Here is a 23,513-nt window from a genome sequence, read left to right on the forward strand (position 1 = left end):
GAGGGCGGGCATGTCCGCCCTACCTGGGCGGGCATGTCCGCCCGGCCTGGGCGGGCATGTCCGCCCACTCTGGGCGGGCATGTCCGCCCGGCCTGGGCGGGCATGTCCGCCCACTCTGGGCGGGCATGTCCGCCCGGCCTGGGCGGGCATGTCCGCCCACTCTGGGCGGGCATGTCTGCCCGCTCTGGGCGGGCGTGCCTTCTTTTTTCCACTCCGGAGGCTTTTCCGGGAGTTCCGGACCTCCAAAAAATATTCCGAGACCAGTTCCGTGATCCTCGTAATTTTCCGGACGTTTCAAGTACCATATTGGCATATTTTCGGTGAATTTTCCGAAAGGCCTCCGGTCCGGCCGGACTGTTCGCAGTCCGAAAAAAATAGGCTTTTGAGCCTCAAAAAATTTGAGTATTCACAGGCGACTGCAGCCGCTGTCGCCGGCGGCACGGCCGCCGGCGATAGCGGCTACCGCCGCCTTTAAGGGTGGCCGCCACCGCCGCGGCCGGGAAAACCGGCTTTTTCGAGTCTCAAAATTTGAGTATTCACAGTTGCCCCCCACCGGCAACCATAAAAATGATTTATGGGCGTCGGTGGTTGTCTGAAGACCAAATTTTGAGGATAGGCAGAGGAGGAAACCCCGCCGTTGGGCTTTTCCTTGAAATGAAATGATCGAATGCAAGGATTTATGTTTGCAATTTAAAGATGTTTTTGCCTCTTTGAGGACTTAAAAAGAAATTTTGCCTCTTAGAGGACTTGAAAAGATGTTTTGCCTCTTAATGAGGGCTTGAAAAGAGATTTTGCCTCTTAATGAGGGCTTGAAAAGATGTTTTGCCTCTTAATGAGGGCTTGAAAAGATGTTTTGCCTCTTAATGAGGGCTAGAAAAGATGTTTGGCCTCTTAGAGGACTTGAAAAGATGTTTTGCCTCTTAATGAGGGCTTGAAAAGAGATTTGCTTTATTTTTACTTTTCTCATTGAGAACGAAGGGTCCACCTAAAGTCGAAATGATCAAATGGCTTGGTTTTGGATGAAAAAAGGGTTGGTTATTGGTTAGGGTTTCACCCTAGGTTTTATGTAAGAAAGTTAACCATTAACCGGGTTCTACCCTGGGTTTGGGTAAAAGAGATTGACGATTGTTGGGTTCCACCCTGGGTTGTGTATGTTTTTTTTTTATAACACTTGCCCCTGAATCCAACTTGGAGGATTTTGCCCCCGGCTTGAGAGAATTGATGCCCTTATTAGCTGAAATGGAATTTCTTCTTAATGAAAGACACAATTCCGTGATTACTTCTGTGATGGGAGAATGGTGAAGGTTCTTATCACTTCTTGCCCCCAGAATGGTGCTGACCATGGAATACTTCAAAACATTGGGTTTGTACTTGTCCAATCGATTGAGGAATCAAAGAGAACAAAGCCACTTATATGACTCGAGGAAAACGGACAATGTGGATGACATCGCTCGTCTGAAAGGATCGAAGAAACGATGGTCCGAGTGGAGACGAGGTATTAAAGAATTACCTCTCAATGATTATGTTTGACATTTTCTAGGGTTGTTTTAGAAACCCCGGGGAGTGAATTGACATTTTCCTCGCTCTCTTTTTTTTTCGAGGAATGACTCAAAGAATGACGCTTTCAAAACGAACTTTTTTGAGAATGACTCGATCTTTGTGACCCATTGTGGAATGACCACTGGTGATGGAGACTTGATTTTAGAGACTCATTGGAGACTCGATTTAGAGACTCAAATTTTTCTTGTAATGAATTTTGACTCGAGGGAACTCAGTGATTCTTGGAAAAAATGATTTATATACTCCCAAGGAGACCTTTGAAGGCACTTTTGTTTTTCTTTTCGCCTTAACTTTTGCCTAGTAGCCGCCCTTTCGGGTTTTCGACTCTAGCAGGCTCTTTGCCCTAACTTTTGCCTAGACCGCCCTTTCGGGTTTTCAGTCTAGCGGGCTCAATTCTTGCCTGAAGCCGCCCTTTCGGGTTTTTCAACTCCAGCTTTTATTTTTCTTTTCTTCTCTCTTTTTTTTTATTTATTCTTCTTCTTTTTTTTTATTATATTGGCAAAGAGAAAATGCTTTTTATGATGCAAACTTATGTTTGTGACCGCGCCAGACCTTTGAAGGCACTTTTGTTTTTCTTTTCGCCTTAACTTTTGCCTAGTAGCCGCCCTTTCGGGTTTTCGACTCTAGCAGGCTCTTTGCCCTAACTTTTGCCTAGACCGCCCTTTCGGGTTTTCAGTCTAGCGGGCTCAATTCTTGCCTGAAGCCGCCCTTTCGGGTTTTTCAACTCCAGCTTTTATTTTTCTTTTCTTCTCTCTTTTTTTTTATTTATTCTTCTTCTTTTTTTTTATTATATTGGCAAAGAGAAAATGCTTTTTATGATGCAAACTTATGTTTGTGACCGCGCCTTCGTGGCTGCCTACATATCTCCAAGAACTCTTCGGGGGATGGAGAGAATCAGGTCTTTCGTAGTTCCTTCCGGGATGCGAACTTCGTGCTCGGCTGGTGCGAAATTCATCTCCGGCTTGATTTCTTCGCGGGATTTCTTCCCGGCTTGACGTCTTTGCGAGATTCCTTCCCGACTGGATGTCTTTGCGGGATTCCTTCCCAACTTGATGTTGATGCAGAATTCATTTCTGGCTTGATGTCTTCGCAGGATTCCTTCCCGGCTTGATGTCTTTGCGGGATTCCTTCCCGGCTGGATGCAGAATTCATTTCTTTTTTTTTTATTTCTTCGCAGGATTCCTTCCCGGCTTAATGTCTTCGCGGGATTCCTTCCCGGCTGGATGTCTTTGCGGGATTCCTTCCCGGCTGGATGCTGTTGAATCAACTTATTGACCCGGGCTCATATGATAGTGATGACCCTAGGCGAATCTGACTTTGTTGTTGTAGTGGTTTTACCACTGGTTGACTGAAATATGACTTGCATTCATCACAAAGAGTTTTGAATACCCACATTGTGGTGGTAACTTGAGTGGCTTGAATGTTGAAGAAGCTTTTATGCTTTGAGTTTGTGGCTTCGCCATGTTTGAATTCTTGAGGTTAATTTGATTCCTTTTCTTGAACTTTATCTTCCTCTGAATTTGAAACTTATTTCCTCAATGGTTCTCCTCTCCATAAGGAATTTTGAGGAGACTCTTCCTTTTCCTTGTTTTGAGAAATGATCCTTGTTTATAAGGACACTTGTACTTGTGCCATGCTTGGCGCTTGATTTTCAAGGTGTTTATTGTCATCCAATTTGTGGAAATGACCGCTTCTTTTAACTTGCTTTTTCAAAATGTGAGCAGCCGCTTGGTCTTTGTCCTTATGGCTGAAATGATTTGTCTTCTACCCTTGATGGGCCGGAGAGCTTGCAGTTGACCCATTTTTTGACAACTTGATTTCCTGTAGCTTTGTCCTTGATTTCTTTCTTTTGTGCAGAAGTTCCTTTTGACTCCTTTTGACCAAGGGTTCCTTTTGTCCCGTTTTTCCTTTTGCTTGCTTAGAAGCAGCCTCTCCATAAAGAATTTCGAGGCAACTTGATTCTGAGATGACTTGAGTAGTGTATGGATAGCATTGCGACTTCGTGCAGACTCAACCCAATTCCAAACATAACTTCTTTATTCTGTCGCTTTTAAGCTCAAAATTCAGACACCTCTCTGTCGGAGCATCTTCCATTCTTGGGTTTCCGGAGAAACCATTCTGGCCCTAACCCCTTCAATCGGCTTTGCCTCGGTACTGTTTCAAGTCTTGCGTACCCTTTGCTGGATCCTTTCCATGATTACCCTTCAAAACTTCCCCTTTGATGGTGTTTCTTAGGATGCCCCCAGCTTTGATTGATGCAGAGCAAATGCATGCATTTTTCTTTGCCAATTTTTATTATCTTTTTTTTTGTCATCATTTTTTTTTTTAAAATTTTTTTATTATTACTTTTTTCGATTTTTTTTGCTTTCACAGGAAAGAATATGGAAAGAGTATAAACATGATTGGAACGTAAACTGATCCCTTTTTATTGATAAGACAAAATTTGTGTACAAAAGACACTTAGATTTACAAATTTGAATTGAATGAAAACTTGAATGGAAATGAAAATGAAAAGAAAAAGAACTAGACCCTAAAAGATAGACTCTAGGTGGACTGTGATGGACTAGGATTGAATTGACTGTAGTGACTTCGTTCTTCTCGATGCTTCAATCGATCAGACATGTGGTCGTTGGTCTTGAACAATTCCTTTGTTCTTTTGGAGGTTTGATATCAATCTTCTCAGATACAAACTTCATTCATTTCTAAGAAAAGTTCGAAAGGATCGAACGATTCTTGTTCAGCAAAATGTTTTTGCATTAATCCCCTGGTTAGGCAAGGGATTGGTTAATGTTCAGCTTGCTCTTGGGGATGATGGACCCATTGTCAACCAGGTCTTGTAGACGATTTTTCAAAGTCCAGCATGATTCGGTCTTATGCCCATGTCCTTGATGGTACTCACAGTATTCATTGGCTTTGAAATTCCGGAGCAGGGGGTTTGGTAATGGCCTTGCTTCTAAGGGCTTCAGTAAATTTGATTTCACTGCTTCTCGGAACACCAAAAGGATTGGCATGCCGAGATCAGTATATTGCCTCCTTGGCTGATTGTTTCCCAAATTCCCAACACGTAAAGGATTCGTGGAGATTATACTGGCTATTTCATTTGTCTCACTGGATCCAGCATGATTCTGCTTCTTGTATGAGTCTTCTTTGAGTTGACCCAACTGGATTAAGTCTTCCACCTTAGTTGCAGTCGCAATAAGCGATTGGAACGTAGGCAAGTACTGTGTTTGAAGATGTGACTGGTAGACAGGCAGTAAATTATTGATTATTATGTCAACTTGTTCCTGTTCAGAGGGTCGGTTGATCATTTGAGCAGCTTTGGCCCTCCACCTCGAAAGGAACAAGGAGAAGGGCTCATTGTTCTTTTGTCTAGTGGTTTCCAGCTCTCTCCGAGTGACATCCACTTCGATATTATAATGGTACTGCGTGTTGAAAACATTGCATATGTCCTCCCAATTCTTCATTTTGGAACGATCCAAGCTTACAAACCATCTTAATGCAGCACCAGTCAAAGATTGCTGAAACAACTGAGCAAGGAGCTCGCTGTTCAGGCCAAACGGGTTGAGGGCACCTACATACATTTTCAGGTGCGTTTTAGGACAAGTGGTTCCATCAAACTTGTCCATGTTGGGCATCTTGAACTTTGTCGGCAGTCTTGCTTCGGGGAACAAGGACAAGGAGTCCATGTCCACGAATTCTTTGTGTGTTTTGAGGGCAGTGATAGACCTTTCCAGGAGTTCTAGTTTCTCTCTCATTTTCTGAGCTTCCAGCTCAGAAGCAGTTCCAGAGGGCATGCCATCCAGGTTAAGGGTAGGGTTTATTGGTTCTGCAGCAGGTCCCAGATTGGAGGTAGAAGGTCCACTTCCCCCGGCGGAAACCCCATTTCCATTACCACCACCAAGTTCGGCTATTAGGGCAGTCCTCTGGGCAGCCAATGCCTCATTCATTCTAGCCTCCATTCTGGCTTCCAATTGTTCAATGAGGTTTTGGATGTCAGACAGTGATGCCATTGGTGCAGTTGGGGTTGTTGGACTTGTGGGTGAGAGCTCAATTGGTGTTTCGGGTACAGGTGGTCTTTGGAGGGGTACCTGTAAAAGGACATAGTCAAAATGATTAGACTATAAGGTATTTTCATAGGGTATGTGAGATAGTGTGAGGTAGGGTAGTGTATGGGCGAGGTATTTGGTCATGACCCTTGTGATGTGGGGTGATATTGGTATGCTAGGACACCTAGGATAGAACTCCATGGGATGTGATATGTAAGGTAGAGTGTTTAGGGCTGGACACCTCGACTTTTCGAAAGACCCTAAGTTCTCAAAAAAAAAAAATTTTTTGGGCCTTAGGGGCCAAAATGTGAACTTTTGGGCCTTTGGGGCCAAAGTGTGAATTTTTGGGCCTCTGTGGCCAAATTGGGAATTTTTGGGCCTCTGTGGCCAAATTGGGAATTTTTGGGCCTTCGGGGCCAAATTGAGAATCTTTGGGCCTCTATGGCCAAATTGGGAATTTTTGGGCCTTCGGGGTCAAATTGAGAATTTTTGGGCCTTAGGGGCCAAATTGAGAATTTTTGGGCCTTTAAGGCCAAATTGGGCATTTTTGGGCCTCTGTGGCCAAATCTAGAATTTTTTGGGCCTTAGGGGCCAAAATTGGAAATTTTTGAGCCTCTGTGGCGAAATTGGGAATTTTTGGGCCTCAGTGGCCAAATTAGGAATTTTTGGGCCTTAGGGGCCAAAATGTAATTTTCCAGGTCTTAGGGACCAAAATGTGATTTTCCAGCTTTGAAAAGGAATGTTTTTTTTTTTTTGTGAAGTATGGGATGAATGCGTGAATGCGCACGACATCATAACATAATTCATTTTAATGGAATGATCCAGCATCATTGGGTGCATACTGTCCTAAAGGATAGGTTCTATAGGCTATGACACAAATAGAGGATTGGCTTATTAAGGGACCCTTGAGCCTTGAGCATGGATATACCTAACCACATGTGAAACAAAGAGTTTCACGTGGGTCCAGTGGTACGCATACCCATGGGCCACCCCCAAAAGGATTAGGGGCGGTTTGCGGTAACAGGGAGGACGCTTTGGCTGTCCGTCGACATAATCAAAGAGACCTGCCGATCAGCGCTACTTGCTATCCAGACTCAGAAGTTTGAACAGAGAGAGAAGAAATTCATTTGAAATTCATTTTTTATGCAATGGAGAAAAAGATTCTCAATCGTGCACATAAGTCAACAAATTTAAATGTCTTAATTAAATTTGTCAATCAAGTTCAAATTTTCCTTATTAAGCATTCTTAAAGAAGGAATACTCAATTTGTGCTTAGGTACCCTGCAAAACAAAGCATAGTAAAATAATACCCTAAAGAAGGGCAGGTTAGTCTATGCAGCAATTGTAGTCCACTATTATGCAAAAAGATTACATAAACATTCCCCAGTGAAGTCGCCAAACTGTGAACCCCTCCCCAAAATATCAAAATGCAATATGAAGGCATGTGACTAAGGAAGAAATGCACGTGATGTGTGAGTCGCCACCTTGTTTAATTGTTTCAGGGTAAACTAGGAAAAAACCCTAAGTGACTCCATTTTTAATTAACCTAGTTACTAGATTAATTACCCAATGTCTAAAGCATGGTGTGCAAACCCGAGATGGATCCCGAGACTATGTCATGCTGATAAACTAACCATGAATGAATGCTTGAATGCTTTGCAAGGTAAATGATGTGATTGGACCAAATAAAAGGTTTATGTGATTTTGACTTGCCGCTCGGGGTTAAATCCCAAACGTGCCTACGTACTTCCGTTTGAATGGAAGATCAAAGTCGACGTAGTTCGATACGCCTCTTTTTAGAGGGCTTTGAATGGGATGCTTTATGCATGAGTGTGTGTATGCTCCGTGCATTTTGTTTAGGCTTTTTGCCAAAAGACTGATTGATTTAGGCACTTGGTGCCAAAATGTTGATTTTGAGGCTTTTAGCCAAAAGAGTTTAATTTGGGCTTATTCTTGCCAAAAGATTGATTTTTTAAGGCATTTGTGCCAAAACGAATTGTTTTAAGGCTTTTAAAGCCAAAATATTGGTTTAGGCACTTAATTTGCCAAATGATATTAATTGGGCGATTATCGCCTAAATGGATTGATTTAAGGCAGTTTATTTGCCAAAAAAAAAATTGTTCGAAGGCTTTTAGCCAAAGAAATTTAATTTAAGCGATTTGTCGCTACAAAAAAGTTAATCTTCACTTATAGGCGATTTGTTTGCCTAAAGTGATTAATTAAAGGCTTTTAGCCAAATTTTGATTTAAGCGGTTTGTCGCTATGAGAACGAAATCAATTCTCACTTATAGGCAATTTGTTTGCCTAAAGTGATTAATTAAAGGCTTTTAGCCAAAATATTGCTTGAAGCGATTTGTCGCTATGGAAAAGAATCAATTCTCACTTATAGGCAATTTGTTTGCCTAAAGTGATTAATTAAATTGAAATATAGGCAATTTATTGCCATAAAAAGAAAAAAGTGTTTAATCAGGGCCTTTTAGTCACAATTATTGATTACTTAGACTTAGGCAAAAAAACTGTTCGAAATAAGGCACTTTCACCATAGTTATTGATTAACTAGGCTTTTAGCCAATATTGTCGAATTTAAGCTTTAATACCACGATTATTAATTAACCGGGCACTTAAGCTTAATTTTATTTATTTAAGACCATTTTATTTGCCTGGTGGATGATATGAATGCATTTATGCCGTTATAGAATTTAGGCGGAGTAGAAGAGAAGCATGCATGAAGTGCTAAAATTAAATAGGCAGAGTTTTGTTTACATACCTGATTTAATCGTCGACCGCTTCTTAACTCCAGGTTAAGCTCCTCGTTAAGGGAATTAATTTTAATTTAATTTTAAGTGACCAGGTATCACAACAATAAAATAAAATTAAAACTAAAAAAGTGCAAGAAAGCAGTAAAGAATCGCAAAGAGCGTAGGGAGAAGGAGCGTCCGTCAACACAGACTGAGTGAGTAAAATGGAGCCCCGGGGCCTCTTTTTATAGGAAAAAAAAACGTGCCCCTGGGCGCGTCTGCCCGCCCTCGAGGGCGGGCATGTCCGCCCTACCTGGGCGGGCATGTCCGCCCGGCCTGGGCGGGCATGTCCGCCCACTCTGGGCGGGCATGTCCGCCCGTCCTGGGCGGGCATGTCCGCCCACTCTGGGCGGGCATGTCCGCCCGGCCTGGGCGGGCATGTCCGCCCACTCTGGGCGGGCATGTCCGCCCGGCCTGGGCGGGCATGTCCGCCCACTCTGGGCGGGCATGTCCGCCCGTCCTGGGCGGGCATGTCCGCCCACTCTGGGCGGGCATGTCTGCCCGCTCTGGGCGGGCGTGCCTTCTTTTTTCCACTCCGGAGGCTTTTCCGGGAGTTCCGGACCTCCAAAAAATATTCCGAGACCAGTTCCGTGATCCTCGTAATTTTCCGGACGTTTCAAGTACCATATTGGCATATTTTCGGTGAATTTTCCGAAAGGCCTCCGGTCCGGCCGGACTGTTCGCAGTCCGAAAAAAATAGGCTTTTGAGCCTCAAAAAATTTGAGTATTCACAGGCGACTGCAGCCGCTGTCGCCGGCGGCACGGCCGGCGGCGATAGCGGCTACCGCCGCCTTTAAGGGTGGCCGCCACCGCCGCGGCCGGGAAAACCGGCTTTTTCGAGTCTCAAAATTTGAGTATTCACAAGTTGCAGTTGCAATGAGCGATTGGAACATAGGCAAGTACTGTGTTTGAAGCTGTGACTAGTAGACAGGCAGTAAATTCTTGATTATTATGTCAACTTGTTCCTGTTCAGAGGGTTGGTTGATCATTTGAGCCGCTTTGGCTCTCCACCTCGAAAGGAACGAGGAGAAGGGCTCATTGTTCTTTTGTTTAGTGGTTTCCAGCTCCCTCCGGGTAACATCCACTTCGATATTATAATGGTACTGCGTGTTGAAAGCATTGCATATGTCCTCCCAATTCTTTATTTTGGAACGATCCAAGCTTACAAACCATCTTAATGCAGCACCAGTCAAAGATTGCTGAAACAACTGAGCAAGGAGCTCGCTGTTCAGGCCAAACGGGTTGAGAGCACCCACATACATTTTCAGGTCCGTTTTGGGACAAGTGGTTCCGTCAAACTTGTCCATGTTAGGCATCTTGAATTTTGTAGGTAATCTTCCTTCGGGGAACAAGGACAAGGAGTCCATGTCCACCACTTCCTTGTGTGTCTTGAGGGCAGTAATAGACCTTTCCAACAATTCCAGCTTCTCTCTCATTTTCTGAGCTTCCAGCTAAGGAGCAGTTCCAGAGGGCATGTCATCCAGGGTAGGGTTTGAGGATGTCGGTGCAGCACCGGGTCCCTGATTGGAGGCAGCAGGCCCATTTCCCCCAGCGGAAGCCCCATTTCCATTACCACCACCTAGTTCAGCTAACAGGGCAGTTCTCTGGGCAGCCAATGCCTCATTCATTCTAGCCTCTATTCTAGCTTTGAGTTGTTCCATGAGATTTTGGATTTCAGATAGTGATGCCATTGGTGCAATCGGGGTTGCTGGACTTGTGGGTGAGAGCTTAGTTGGTGTTTCGGGTACAAGTGGTCTTTGGAGGGGTACCTGTGAAAGGACATAGTCAAAACGATTAGACTATCCTATATAAGGTGTTTTCATAGGGTATGTGAGATAGTGTGAGGTAGGGTAGTGTATGGGTAAGGTATTTGGACTTGACCTTGTGATGTGGTATGACCAAACAATGTAGGGTAGTGTTGGTATAGGGAAGAATGACTTGACCCTGTGAGATGGGACGGTTTGACCCTGTGTGGTAAGGTAATGTTGGTATGCTAGGACACCTAGGATAGGACCCAATGGGATGTGATATGTAAGGTAGAGTGCTTAGGGCTGGACACCTCGACTTTTCGAAAGGCCCTAAGTTCTCAAAGAAATTTTTTTTTTTTGGGCCTTAGGGGCCAAAATGCGAATTTTTGGGCATAAGGACCAAAATGTAATTTTCCAGGTCTCAGGGACCAAAATGTAATTTTCAGGTCTCAGGGACCAAAATGTGATTTTCCAGCTTTGAAATGGAATGTTTTTTTTTTTTTTAAGATTCTCTTTTTTATCATTTTCCAGACCCCTTTTTTTTTGTGAAGTATGGGATGAATGCGTGAATGCGCACAACATCACAACATAATTCATTTTTAATGGAATGATTCAGCATCATTGGGTGCATACAGCCCTAAAGGATAGGTTCTATAGGCTATGACACAAATAGAGGATTGGCTTATTAAGGGACCCTTGAACCTTGAGCATGGATATACCTAACCGCATGTGAAACAAGGAGTTTCGCGTGGGTCCGACAGTACGCATACTAATGGGCCACCCCCAAAAGGATTAGGGATGGTTTGCGGTAGTAGGGAGGACGCTTTGGCTGTCCGTCGACATAATCAAAGAGACCTGCCGATCAGCGCTACTTGCTATCCAGACTCAGAAGTTTGAACAGAGAGAGAAGAAATTCATTTGAAATTCATTTTTTATGCAATGGAGAAAAAGATTCTCAATTCGTGCAAATAAATCAACAAGTTAAAATGGTTTAATTAAATTGTACAAATTGAGTCCAAATTTCCTCATCTTGTATTCTTAAAGAAAGAATACTCGATTCATGTTAGGGTACCCTGCAAAACAAAGCATAGTAAAATAAAACCCTAAAGAAGGGCTGGTTAGTTTACACAGTAATTGTAGTCCACTTTTATGCAAAAAGATTACATAAAATCCCCAGTGGAGTCGCCAAACTGTGAACCCCTCCCCCTAATATCAAGCATATGATGCATATGTATAAAGGCAGAAATGCACGTGAATGTATGAGTCGCCACCTTGTTTAATTATTTTAGGGTAAACTAGGAAAAAACCCTAAGTGACTCCAATTTTTAATTAACCTAATTACTAGATTAATTATCCTAATGTCTAAGGCACAATCTACGAACCCGAGGTGGATCCCGAGACTATGTCATGCTGATGAACTAACCTAAGTGAATGCTTTGCAAGGTAATGATGTAATTGGACCAATGAAAAGTTTAAGTGATTTCGACTTGCCGCTCGAGGTTAAATCCCGAACGTGCCTACGTACTTCCGTTTGAATAGAAGATCAAAGTCAACGTAGTTCGATAAGCCTTTTTTTGAAAGGGCTTTGAGTGGGTATGCTTTATGCATGAGTGTGTGCATGCTTCGTGCATTTTGTTTAGGCATTTTGCCTGAAAATTGATTGATTTTTAGGCATTTGATGCCAAAAGTGTTGATTTAAGGCTTTTAGCCAAAGAGAATGATTTAGGCAATTTGTTGCCGAAAATTGATTGATTGGGCGTTTGTCGCCAAAATGCTTGATTTTAAGGCTTTTAGCCAAAAGATTGATTAATTTGAAGGCTTTAGCCAAAAAGATTGATTTAGGCAATTTGTTTGCCAAAAGATGATTATTTAGGCGATTGTCGCCAAAATTTATTATTCAAAGGCTTTTAGCCAAAAAGGTTGATTAATTTAAGACATTTTTGCCAAAGAATTGATTTAAGCGATTTTTCGCTAAAATGGTTAGTCTAATTTATAGGCAATTTGTTTGCCAAAAATTGATTAACTGAATTGCAATGTAGGCAATTGATTGCCAAGAAAAACGTGTTTAATGAAGGCTATTTAGCCACAATTATTGATTAATTGGACTTAAGCCGGATTTGTTCGAAATAAAGGCAATTTCACCGTAGTTATTGATTAACTAGGCTTTTTAGCCAATATTGTCAGATTTAAGCTCAACACCACGATTATTGATTAACCGAGCATTAAAGCTTAATTATATTTAATTGAGGCAGTTTATTTGCCATATTGATGATATGAATGCATTTATGCAGTTGTAGAGTTTAGGAGCAGAAGAGAAGCATGCATGAAGTGCTAAAATTAAATAGGCAGAGTTTAGTTTATGTACCTGATTTAATCGACGGCCACTTCTTAACTCCAGGTTAAGCTCCTCGTTAAGGGAATATTAATTAATTCAAATTTAGTGACCAATTAACAAAGCAAGAAAGCAATAAAGCTAAATTAAAATGCAGAAAAGCAGTAAAGAATCGCAAGGAGCGTAGGGGAGAAGGAGCGTCCGTCAACACAGACTGAGTGAGTTGAAATGAAGACATCGTGGCCGGCGGACTTTCTAGTTTTTTTGTTCCGGAGGCTTTTCCGGGAGTTCCGGACCTCCAAAAATTATTCCGGGACCAGTTCTACAATCCTCGCGACGTCCCGGACGTTTTAAGTACCATATTGGCATACTTCCGGTAAATTTCCAAAATGGCCTCTGGTCCGGCCGAACTATTTGCAGTCCGGGAAAACTGGCTCTTTGAGCCTCAAAATTTGAGTATTCACAAGCGGGCCCCGACTTTTGCCTAAGCCGCCCTTTCGGGTTTTCGACTTAGCGGGTTTTTCTCTTTTTTTTTTTTTACTTCTTTTTCCTTTTTTTTTCCTTTTTGTTTCTTTTTTTTTATTTGGCAAAGAAGAATGAAATATGAAATGATTTTTTTATTAATGTTTAGACCGCGCCCAAAGAGGGCTGCCTACATATCTCCGACACATAATTTCTTTTTTCCAAGGAGAATCAGGTCTAATGTAGCTCTTTTTACATTATGCAATGCTTATTATACAAAATATCTTTTTAACTGATCTAAATTACATGGATTAGTGAATTCCAAACCATCCAAATCAGTCAAAATGACGGCTCCGCCAGAAAATATTTTCTTCAACACATAGGGTCCAGCCCACTAAAGACGAAACTTCCCATGCGGGTCTACAATTGGCTGTCTAATTTCCTTCAGGACCAAACAACCTTCTTCTAGTTTTCGGTCTTTGACCTTCTTATTAAAATGATGTGCCATTCTTCTCTGGTAAACTTGAGTTTGGTGGATCGCTTGCAATCGTTTTTCGTCCATACCCAAGAGTTGCAAATGATAATTCTTAGCCCAATCTACTTCGCTGATCTGGCTTTCCCGGACAATGCTTGCCGACTGAACTTCCAGCTCAATAGGCAACACTGCTTCCATACCATACACTAAGGAATATGGGTTTGCCCTAGTGGGCGTTCTGATTGAAGTCCTATATCCCCATAGGGCATTCGGTAACTGTTCATGCCAAGCTTTGTGCTTTCTAACTGTCTTCTGCAAAATGACTTTTATAGCCTTATTTGCAGCCTCTACAGCCCCATTTGTTTGTGGCTGATAGGGTGAAGACTTGTGATGCTGAATCTTCTTTTGCTTCAGCAGGTCAGAAAATTCACTTTGAAAGTGGGACCCGTTATCTGTAATAATCTCGAATAGCATTCCGTACCGATAAAGGATGTTAGTACGAATGAACTGCGCTTCCTTCTTGGCATTCAAAATCGAATAAGAGGCTGCCTCGATCCACTTAGTGAAATAATCTACAGCAACCAGGATGAATTGATGACCATTGGAATCCTTTGGGTGGATCTTTCCGATCACATCTATGCCCCAAGTTGCGAAGGACCAAGGTGAAGCAATGGGATTCAAATTGACCGGAGGCTGTTTTTGCAGCTTAGCAAAAATTTGACACTCATGGCACTTCTGCGTGTGCCTCACGCAATCTGCATTCATAGTTGACCAGTAATAACCCAGGTTCAAGATTTTTCGAGCCAGAGCTATCCCGTGCATGTGTGGACCGGACTCCCCATTATGTAAGAAATCCATGATGGCTTGAGCTTCTCCCTCATCAACGCACCTTAGGTGCAGGCCATTCCAACTTCTTTTATATAGAAATCCCCCAGTAAGGAAATATCCGGATACTAATCGTCTTAATGTCCGTTGATCAGTCTTGGCGGATCCCTCCGAATAGGCTTTATTCTGAAGATACTTCTGTATATCCCAATACCAGGGCTTGTCATCCACCAAATTCATGATATGTGCTGGCTGTTTCTGTAGCCGAACTGTCATAGGTCGAATGACTTGGTCTCCCCCTACATTAACCATGGAGGCCAAAGTAGCCAGAGCATCAGCAAACTGATTTTTGGCTCGCGGCAAGTAGTGGAAGGATAAATCCTCAAATTGCTGAGCCAATTCGTCCAAGTGTTGTAGGTAAGGAACCAAACGCTCTTCCTTGATTTTCCACTTCCTTAGAGCTTGAGAGACTATTAAATTGGAATCCCCGAAAACCCTAAGGACTTTTATCTCTTTTTCCAGGGCCGCTTCTAACCCCTTTATGCAAGCTTCATACTCGGCTTCATTATTGGTGCAGTCGAAATCTAATTTGACTGCGATTGGGACGTATTCTCCACAAGGAGTTTTGAATACGACTCCAACCCCATTTCCATGGTAGTTTGAAGCTCCATCAAAGTACATTTCCCAGACTTCACTTTCCAAGCTCAACAAGTCTTCATCAGGAAATTCTACCTCCGACATTTGATCTTCGACCGGTAATTCTGCTAATTGATCAGCCAAGGCTCCGCCTTTCACTGCCTTCCATTGTACAAATTTTAAATCATAGGCTGCGAGCACCGACACCCACTTAGCCATCTTACTGTCAAGAACCGGCCTCTCCATAAGGAATTTCAAGGGGTTCGATTCAGAAATAACGTATGTGGTATAGGACGAGAGGTAGTGCTGCAGCTTTGTACAAGCCCAAACTAGAGCCAGGCACAACTTCTCTATCTTATTGTATTTTAGCTTGTAGTCTAGCATCCTTTTGCTAAGGTAATACACGGCATTTTCTACCCTTGTATCTTCTGCTTGTTGAGCTAGCATTGCACTCATCGCTTCTTCTGTCACTGATAGATACAATAGCAAAGGCTTTCCTAGCCTTGGTGGCTGTAAAACCGGCGGGGATAACAGATATTGCTTGACTTGGTCAAAAGTTTTCTGACAATCCTCATTCCATTTGATGGCTACTCCTTTCCTGAGTAATTTGAAGATCGGACCACAAGTATCGGCCAATTGATTGATGAACCGGCTGATGTACTGTAGCCTTCCCAGGAAACCCCGAGCTTCTTTTTCCGTCTTCGATGCTGGCATTTCCAAAATGGCTTTGGCTTTTGAAGGGTCAATCTCTATGCCCTTCCGACTGACCATATGTCCCAGAAATACTCCGGATGTAGCTCCAAACAGACATTTCACCGGGTTGAGCTTTAAATTGTACTTTCGAAGTCTAAGGAAGAACTTCTCAAGTGCTGTTGTATGTTCTTTAGCTGTTTTTGATTTAACAACCATATCGTCCACATACACTTCTACTTCTTTGTGAATCATGTCATGGAAGATGGTTGTTGCCATTCTTTGATAGGTTGCCCCAGCATTTTTGAGCCCAAAAGGCATAACCCTGTAGCAGTAGGTTCCCCACTCCGTGATGAATGCCGTTTTCTCTTTGTCTGGCAAATGCATCATTATTTGATTGTATCCGACAGTAAAATCGGTCAAGGAGACCATCTCGTGTCCAGCCATTCGGTCCACCAACAAGTCAATATGCGGCAGGGGAAAGTCGTCCTTCGGACATGCTTTATTCAAATCCCAGTAATCCACACACATTTTGACTTTGCCATCTTTCTTCGGCACCGGCACAATATTTGCTAACCACGTCGGGTAGGCAATGGGTTCTATGAACTTATTCTCCAGTTGCTTGGCTACTTCCTCCTTGATTTTCAAGGACCATTCTGTTTTCAGCCTTCTTAGCTTCTGTTTTATCGGCTTAGCCTCAGGGTATACTGGAATCTTATGCACCGCTATTGCCGGGTCAATTCCCGTGATGTCACTTGCCTTCCACATGAAGCAATCAGCAAACTTCTTCAAGCATTCAATGACCTGTTCCATATTCACATAGTTAGATGCAATGTATGTATGTTCATTTTCTTCTTTGCCAATTATTATTTTTTCTTTTTCATTTTTTATTTCGTTTATTTGATTTTCATTATTTTTGCTTGGAAATGCTTGGAAAGATAGACACGCAGGGTAGCCAATAATTTGCAAGCTCTTATTGATTAGGACGGAATCGTCCTAAAAAATTACATCAAATTTGAAGTCTGGATTTTCTAAATCCGACACAGACGACTCAGAACTGGAACTGGACTCTGACTCGGTTTCAGACTCGGGGTCAGACTCAGACTCAGTACAGGACTTGATTACAGGCTTTGACTCTAGGTTTGACTCGGGAGGGGGTTTATCAGCAGCGCGCTCCTCCTCGGCGTACCAGTTGGTGAGAGGCCCTTTGTACGGCTTGATCAGGCTCAGCAGGTCTTGGTTCTCATCATTTCCTGTAATGACTGCAACCTCGTCAAAGAGACTGGGCTGCATGAAGTCTTCCACTTCTAGTTCAGTTATTGTTTCGGGCTTGTTGCCCCAGACATCAGAAAATATTTCTAACCCAGGCAGCATCTTCTTAGCAGTCGGGCAGCAAAATGGTTCTTGGAAGCCACGATAAGGAATCGTTTCTCCCGGTTTGCAGAAGTAACCATTCAAAGTCAAAAGGTAAGGCCGCATTTGTATACTCTCCTTCCTTCCTCTCCTGGTCCTCTCAGCACGGTCTTCCTCAGTGAGCTCATAACCTAGTCCAAAGGTCCCTTCATTCACCGGACACTCCCAAGCTTGCAGTGTGGGGTATGTCTTTCCGGACCTTGCCATAATCATTCCCGGCAGATAGGACATCTTCAGCATCAAAGGCACTATGCAGTTTATTTGCACCGTCCCGAAATCAAAGAGAATTCGAGAGTTTGCAGTCTTTCCTTCTATAAACTGCACAGTGTCATATTGAAATCCTGAGAGGGGCAGTTTGGAATTCTCCGGGTTGACCTCAAAGAGAGGCTGGCCCTTTGGCTTCTTGAGCTGGCTGTAGTCATCCCCCTAAATAGTGATAACTTTGTCCTCGTAAGGAAACTTGACCTTTTGGTGTAGGGAAGAGGGCACTACCTTAGTATGATGTATCCATGGCCGTCCTAGAAGCAGGTTGAAACTGGTGGGCATGTCAATTACTTAGAATGGTACCTCCATTATGGCTAGCCCAATTGCTAATTTTAGTGTAGCAAGCCCCAATACTTCCCTCCGGGTGCTATCATATGCTTTCACTATCTGGTCCGATGGAATGAAATTTGTTTCTTCCAACCCTTGACAGCTTGCTACCCTTAGTGGGCAGACGTTCCGTGCTGACCCATTATCAATGAGAACCATGGGCACATTTTTATCTCTGGTCTGAATAGTGACGTAAAGGGCATTGTTGTGACTGCCTCCCTCCTTGGGTAAGTCATCATTAGAAAACCCGATGCTGTGCATCTTTGATGATTGGGTGAGGGTGGACACCAGCACTTCAGGGCTAACCTCCACCGATGTTTGAAGTTGGCTCAAAGCCTTGCAAAGAGCTTGGCGATGAGGAAACGATGATGCTAGAAGTTCCCAGATTGACACTTTAGCCTGAGTCTTTTTCAACTGCGAGAGTACCGGGTCTTCCTTTGGCTCATCTACCCTCTAGTAGGGGTTATTTTGGACTTTGTCCAGGACTAATGGTTCATACTATCTCCCGCTCCTGGTTATAGCATCGACCTCTTCAGTTAGGTCATTCAAATCCAGGACATAGATTTCATTCATTTCCAGGAATAGCTCGAAAGGATCGATCAATTCCTGGTCAGAAATAATAGCATTTACCCCGTGATTTGGTAAGGGATTTGTAACAGACTGATTTTTCTTTTAGTGTCGGTAATAGTGATTTACCAGTCTGTGAATAGTACCATCGGTCCGGGACTTGGTATTATTTTAGTCCGGAAAAATTACTATGCATAGTTAATATTTTATTTACTATTTTTGGAGCATGTTTGCATGATTTAGGTGGGTAGAAAATATTTAATGAATATTTTTGGAGAGTTTATGTATTGAATGCATAATATTTCTAGTGTGGTATATTAAGAAATAAATGAGGAATTATTTTAGTGGAGTTAATTTAATTAATTGGTGGAGTTAAATAAGAAGTAGAAGAGAATTATTTGAGGAATATTTAGAGCCATTGGATGAGATTACTTAGGACTTGATCTTAGCCACACATTTTGCATGATTTTAGGAAGTCAAATTTGACTTTGGCACTTAAAAGTAAACACCACAACACTTATTTCTTTCTTCTCTTCTCCTTATCCACGCCATCTCCATCTTCTTCTTCTTTCTTTTATTTCTTCATTTTCTTACCTCCAAATTTACCACCAAACTACCTAATTAAACCATAGATTAGTACTTAATCCTTAAGAATTAAGAAGTAGAAGTTGAGTTTTGTGATTAAAAGCAAAGAGAAGTGAAGTTACCATTGAAGCAAGTAAGTTGTGGTTTTTGAGTTTTGTGAATTGTTAAGTAGAATTCATGGTTTAGACATGTTATTGATGCATTAAATCATGCTCCAACTATTTCTTTTGTCAAGTTTTGCTTGTAATGTTGATTTTTCATGCTTTGAAGAGGTTGGAGAACCATCCTCAAAGGGTAAAGAGAAAGCCAAGGAGTAAGGCTTTCCAAGCTTTTTCAAGCTTGTTAATAAGTTTAGTGCAATCATAATTTCACTTGTTTAAGTTGTTTTTACATGGTTAGGGTTTTGAATATATTTTGGGAACTTTGTATGTTTTGTTGAAATTGCTGAATTTTAATGTGAGATGTGTTCTGCCGTGGGATTGGAACTCATTTTTGACCCCTTTATACTTCCCATTTGTTTCTGACTTCTTCATGAAAGTTGTAGCTATATTGCTCAGCTTTCCAAAACATATTCTTATGTCTAATTCCAATACTTGTAGCTCAACTTATGATTTAAATACCAAAACTGGTTCTGTTATGATGTCTTACCTGTCTATCCGAAATGATTGTCCATTTTGACCACTCAAATGGCAAAATAACATTTTATATTCTTCATAAAAGTTATAGCTTTACTTCTTATCTTTCCAATCCATCCTCTTGTGTCCAAATTGGATATACATAGCTGAACTTATGGCTGAAAAACCCAAACTGACTTTGTTGTGTCGGGCCACATCCATTACTAAATTGAGTGCCCATTTTGACCACTATAATGATAAGATTAGGTTCTGAGTTCTTCATAAAAGTTGTTTCCCTGTGTCTTGAGAATTCTCTCGTTCTGAATTGGTTTCATTTGAGTTTTTGGTGAAGTAGGAATTCAAGAAACATTGGACTTGGTTCTGCTGAATCAGTCTAATCTGTTGGTCTGTGTTCTGAGCTTTTGTTTGCTATCTTACTGTGTGATCTGGGCTGTGGTCCCTTCTGAACATTTGTATAATTTTGTCTTAGCTTTCTAATTAACCTGATTTCATTCAATTTGGAGACCCATAAGTCAACTTATGTGTTAAAAACCCTACAAAGGTCAAGTTTATGAAAATGCTGAAAAGTTCTTGATTTATGTACTTTTATACTATCTTAAGTATATATACATCTATAGTGTTTTGAGTAACAATTTTGAACTGATGAGTACTAAATGAAGAGGTTTTGACTAAGAATTATTGCTTTTGTGAAAGAATGATTTTGATTTGGGCTCTACTATGCATGATTGAGACGTGGTATGATGAGATGGATTTTCTTATTGTGAAGCTATGATCATATGCTAGGGTTATTAGCCCTTATAAATAGGCGGACGCGCTTATTTGTGTGATGGGGTGGTGCTTTCATAGGCCACGGTGGTGCTTTCATAGGCCACGATTGTGTGATGGGGGTGGTGCTTTCATAGGCCACGGTGGTGCTTTCATAGGCCAGGAGTATGTGATGGGGGTGGCGCTAATATAGGCCACGATCAAATCTGCTTATGTTCATTCTGCATGAGTATGAGCCTTAACGAAAAAATGAAATTTTATTTTTGCTATAAAAGAATGAAGACATATTTGTATTTATAATCTTCTCATTGCTTTCAAAGTATTTGAATTAAATGAATGCGATTTCGGTATTTATATAGTTGAGTAATTTCAGATTTGACTTGGCTTTTCTATTTAATTTAATTGTTGGTTATTTAGCACCACTGAGTCTTCCACTCAGCGCGTTGATTTTTATCACGCGCAGGTTAGGAGCGGAGGGTGTTCTTCAAGACCAGAGGACAAGCATCAGAGTAGAGATCACATTTTGGGTAGGATATTTTGTAAATGGTGATTTTTGGCATGTATATAAAGATTGTATTATGGAGGTTGTATATAATAAGTTTATAATGTATTAAGAGTTATGATTATTGAAGGAAATAACATCTGATTATATTTTTGGTGTATGATGATTATATATTCCTTGAAAGGAATGTGTTTAGACTATGATGCGTATGTTGATGGATATTTAGAAGTGCTTGTGGTATGTTATGTTGAATTGGAGTTTTGGGGTTTGGAGAAAATTGGAAGTGTGTATATTTTCTTTGTGTGGCAAGTTAATTTTTAGGGGAAACTCTTGCGAAATTTTCCTAGGAATTTCCTTAAACATTATTTTTGAAAAAAAGAAAAAAAAAAAACAAAACAAAATGTTAATTACTTGCCTCCTTATGAAAATTTAACCACTTCTAATTTGTGATCTAGCTTTAATAAGTGACATAAGACGGTGCTCCGGCACCGATTGTGGCATCCGCCGTCTGGTTCTTTGGGATTGGCTGGTGGGTGTTACATTTTGTGTTATCAGAGCATAGGTTTTGACGATTCTAGGATATATTATTTGGTATGGGAGTTTATCCGATTTGGAGTCATGATATAAGTGATTTAAGTTAAATACATGCCATATTAGTCTGTTGTGAGAATTTCTCTCTGATGCGAATCCGCTGGTCTTTGTAGGTATTTAGTGATGTCTCAGCACCTGCCAGATGAGGAGGTGGACAGTTATGCCCCTCCAGAGGGTGCTATGTTAGAGGGCGGTAGGCCAGCCAGTGGTGTTGCTGGTGGCATTTTGGGTTCTGATGCAGAGCGCGCCTCAGCTGTAGGGCAGGCTACTGCGGGTCCTGCGGGGCCTAATCAGGGTGATTTGGTACAGCAGTTGGTAGCTGCATTGAGGCAGGCTGCGGGAGCTGTTCCCCAGGCTCCAGTCGCATCAGCCCCTGTTCCAGTTCATACCCCGGTAGAGAGACTGAGGAAGTATCGTGTTGAGGATTTTATGGGTCGGAGAGATGATGATCCTTCTGCAGCAGAATTTTGGCTCCAAGCTACAGAGAGGGTTTTGGACCAGATGCAGTGTACTCCTGCAGATAGATTGATTTGTGCTATTTCCTTGCTAAAGGAAGAGGCTTACCTATGGTGGGAGTCTATGGTGAAGACATCGAGAGCTGAGGATGTTACTTGGGATTTCTTTCTCTCTGCTTTTCGGGAGAAATATGTAGGGGAGTTATACACAGATCAGAGGATAGCAGAGTTCCTTGAGCTTAGGCAGGGACGGATGACTGTCTCCGAGTATGAGCGGGAGTTTCTGCGGTTGAGTAGGTATGCTTCTAAGTTGGTTCCTACTGAGGCAGATCGGTGTAAGCGGTTTCGGAAGGGGTTACTGGATGAGTATAGGATGCACTTGACATCCCAGCCCCACACTACATTAGCTGGTTTGGTGAAGGCTGCTACAGAGCTTGAGCTTATTCGGAATGAGAGACAGGCCAGAGGTTAGAGGATCCAGCAGAGCAGTCAGTATAAGAGATTTCAGAGTGCTACGTCTAGACAGACTTCAGGGGTCCAGTCTAGTAGCAAGAGATTTAGAGGCGGACCGCAAATGGGGGCCAGACCGGGCCAGACAGTTGGTCGGGGTATAGTTCCGAGATCAGCTCCTCCGGTTTCATCTGTTGCTAGTGGTGGAGGTGCTGCATGGTCAGGTCTACCAATTTGCAGTCAGTGTGGCAGGAGACATATTGGGGTGTGTTGGAGAGCTACGCGAGCTTGCTATAGATGTGGATCCACTGAGCATATAATTAGGGATTGTCCTATGACTGTGACTCATCCAGCTCACCAGGTTGGGAGGCCAGCTCCCTATGTTCAGAGAGGCAGAGGTAGAGGCCGTAGTGAGGGATATGGTACTAGGAGTGAGAGACCCGTGTCTGAGAGTGTGGAGAGACCAGAGGCTAGAGCACAGGCGAGAGCTTATGCCATCAGCACCAGGGAGCAGCGAGATGCGCCGGACGTCATTGCAGGTACCTTCTCTATCTTTGACACTTTTGTACTTGCTTTGATTGATCCGGGCTCCACGTATTCATACATATGCACACATGTGGGTAGACTGGGTAGTATGCATGCTGATACATTAGAGCACAACGTTGAGGTTACTAGCCCTTTGGGTCAGAGTATAGTAGTTGATCGGGTGTATAGAGATTGCCCTGTAGTCATTCATGGGTATGTATTTCTGGGTGATTTGATAGAGTTGCCTTTTCGGGAGTACGATGTGATATTGGGTATGGATTGGTTGTCTAGACTTGGGGTCATTGTTGATTGTAGACGTAAGAGGATTACGCTTCAGACTCCGTCTGAAGAGGAGATTGTAGTTGTGGGGGAGAGGTCGGATTACCTCTCTAACATTATTTCTGCTTCTACTGCGAGAAGACTGATCCAGCATGGCTGTGAGGCGTTCGTAGCCTGTGTACTTGCTCCAGAGTCAGAGTCTCCTAGTGTCCATGATATACCCACAGTATGTGATTTTCCGGATGTGTTTCCAGAGGAGTTACCTGGTTTACCTCCTGAGAGAGAGGTTGAGTTTGGTATTGAGGTTATGCCTGGTACTGCACCGATATCCATTGCTCCGTATAGGATGGCGCCTGCTGAATTGAAAGAGTTAAAGATACAGATTCAGGAGTTGCTTGATAAGGGTTTTATTCGTCCTAGTGTATCTCCATGGGGTGCTCCAGTATTGTTCGTAAAGAAGAAGGATGGCTCACTTAGATTGTGTATTGATTACAGACAACTTAACAAAGTTACTGTGAAGAATCGATATCCATTGCCTCGGATAGATGATTTGTTTGATCAGTTGAGAGGGGCTAGTGTATTC

Source organism: Jatropha curcas, chromosome 11 (genome assembly GCF_041381405.1).
Source record: "Jatropha curcas cultivar XTBG-Jc1 chromosome 11, XTBG_Jcur_1.0, whole genome shotgun sequence".
Classification (NCBI taxonomy): Eukaryota; Viridiplantae; Streptophyta; class Magnoliopsida; order Malpighiales; family Euphorbiaceae; genus Jatropha; species Jatropha curcas.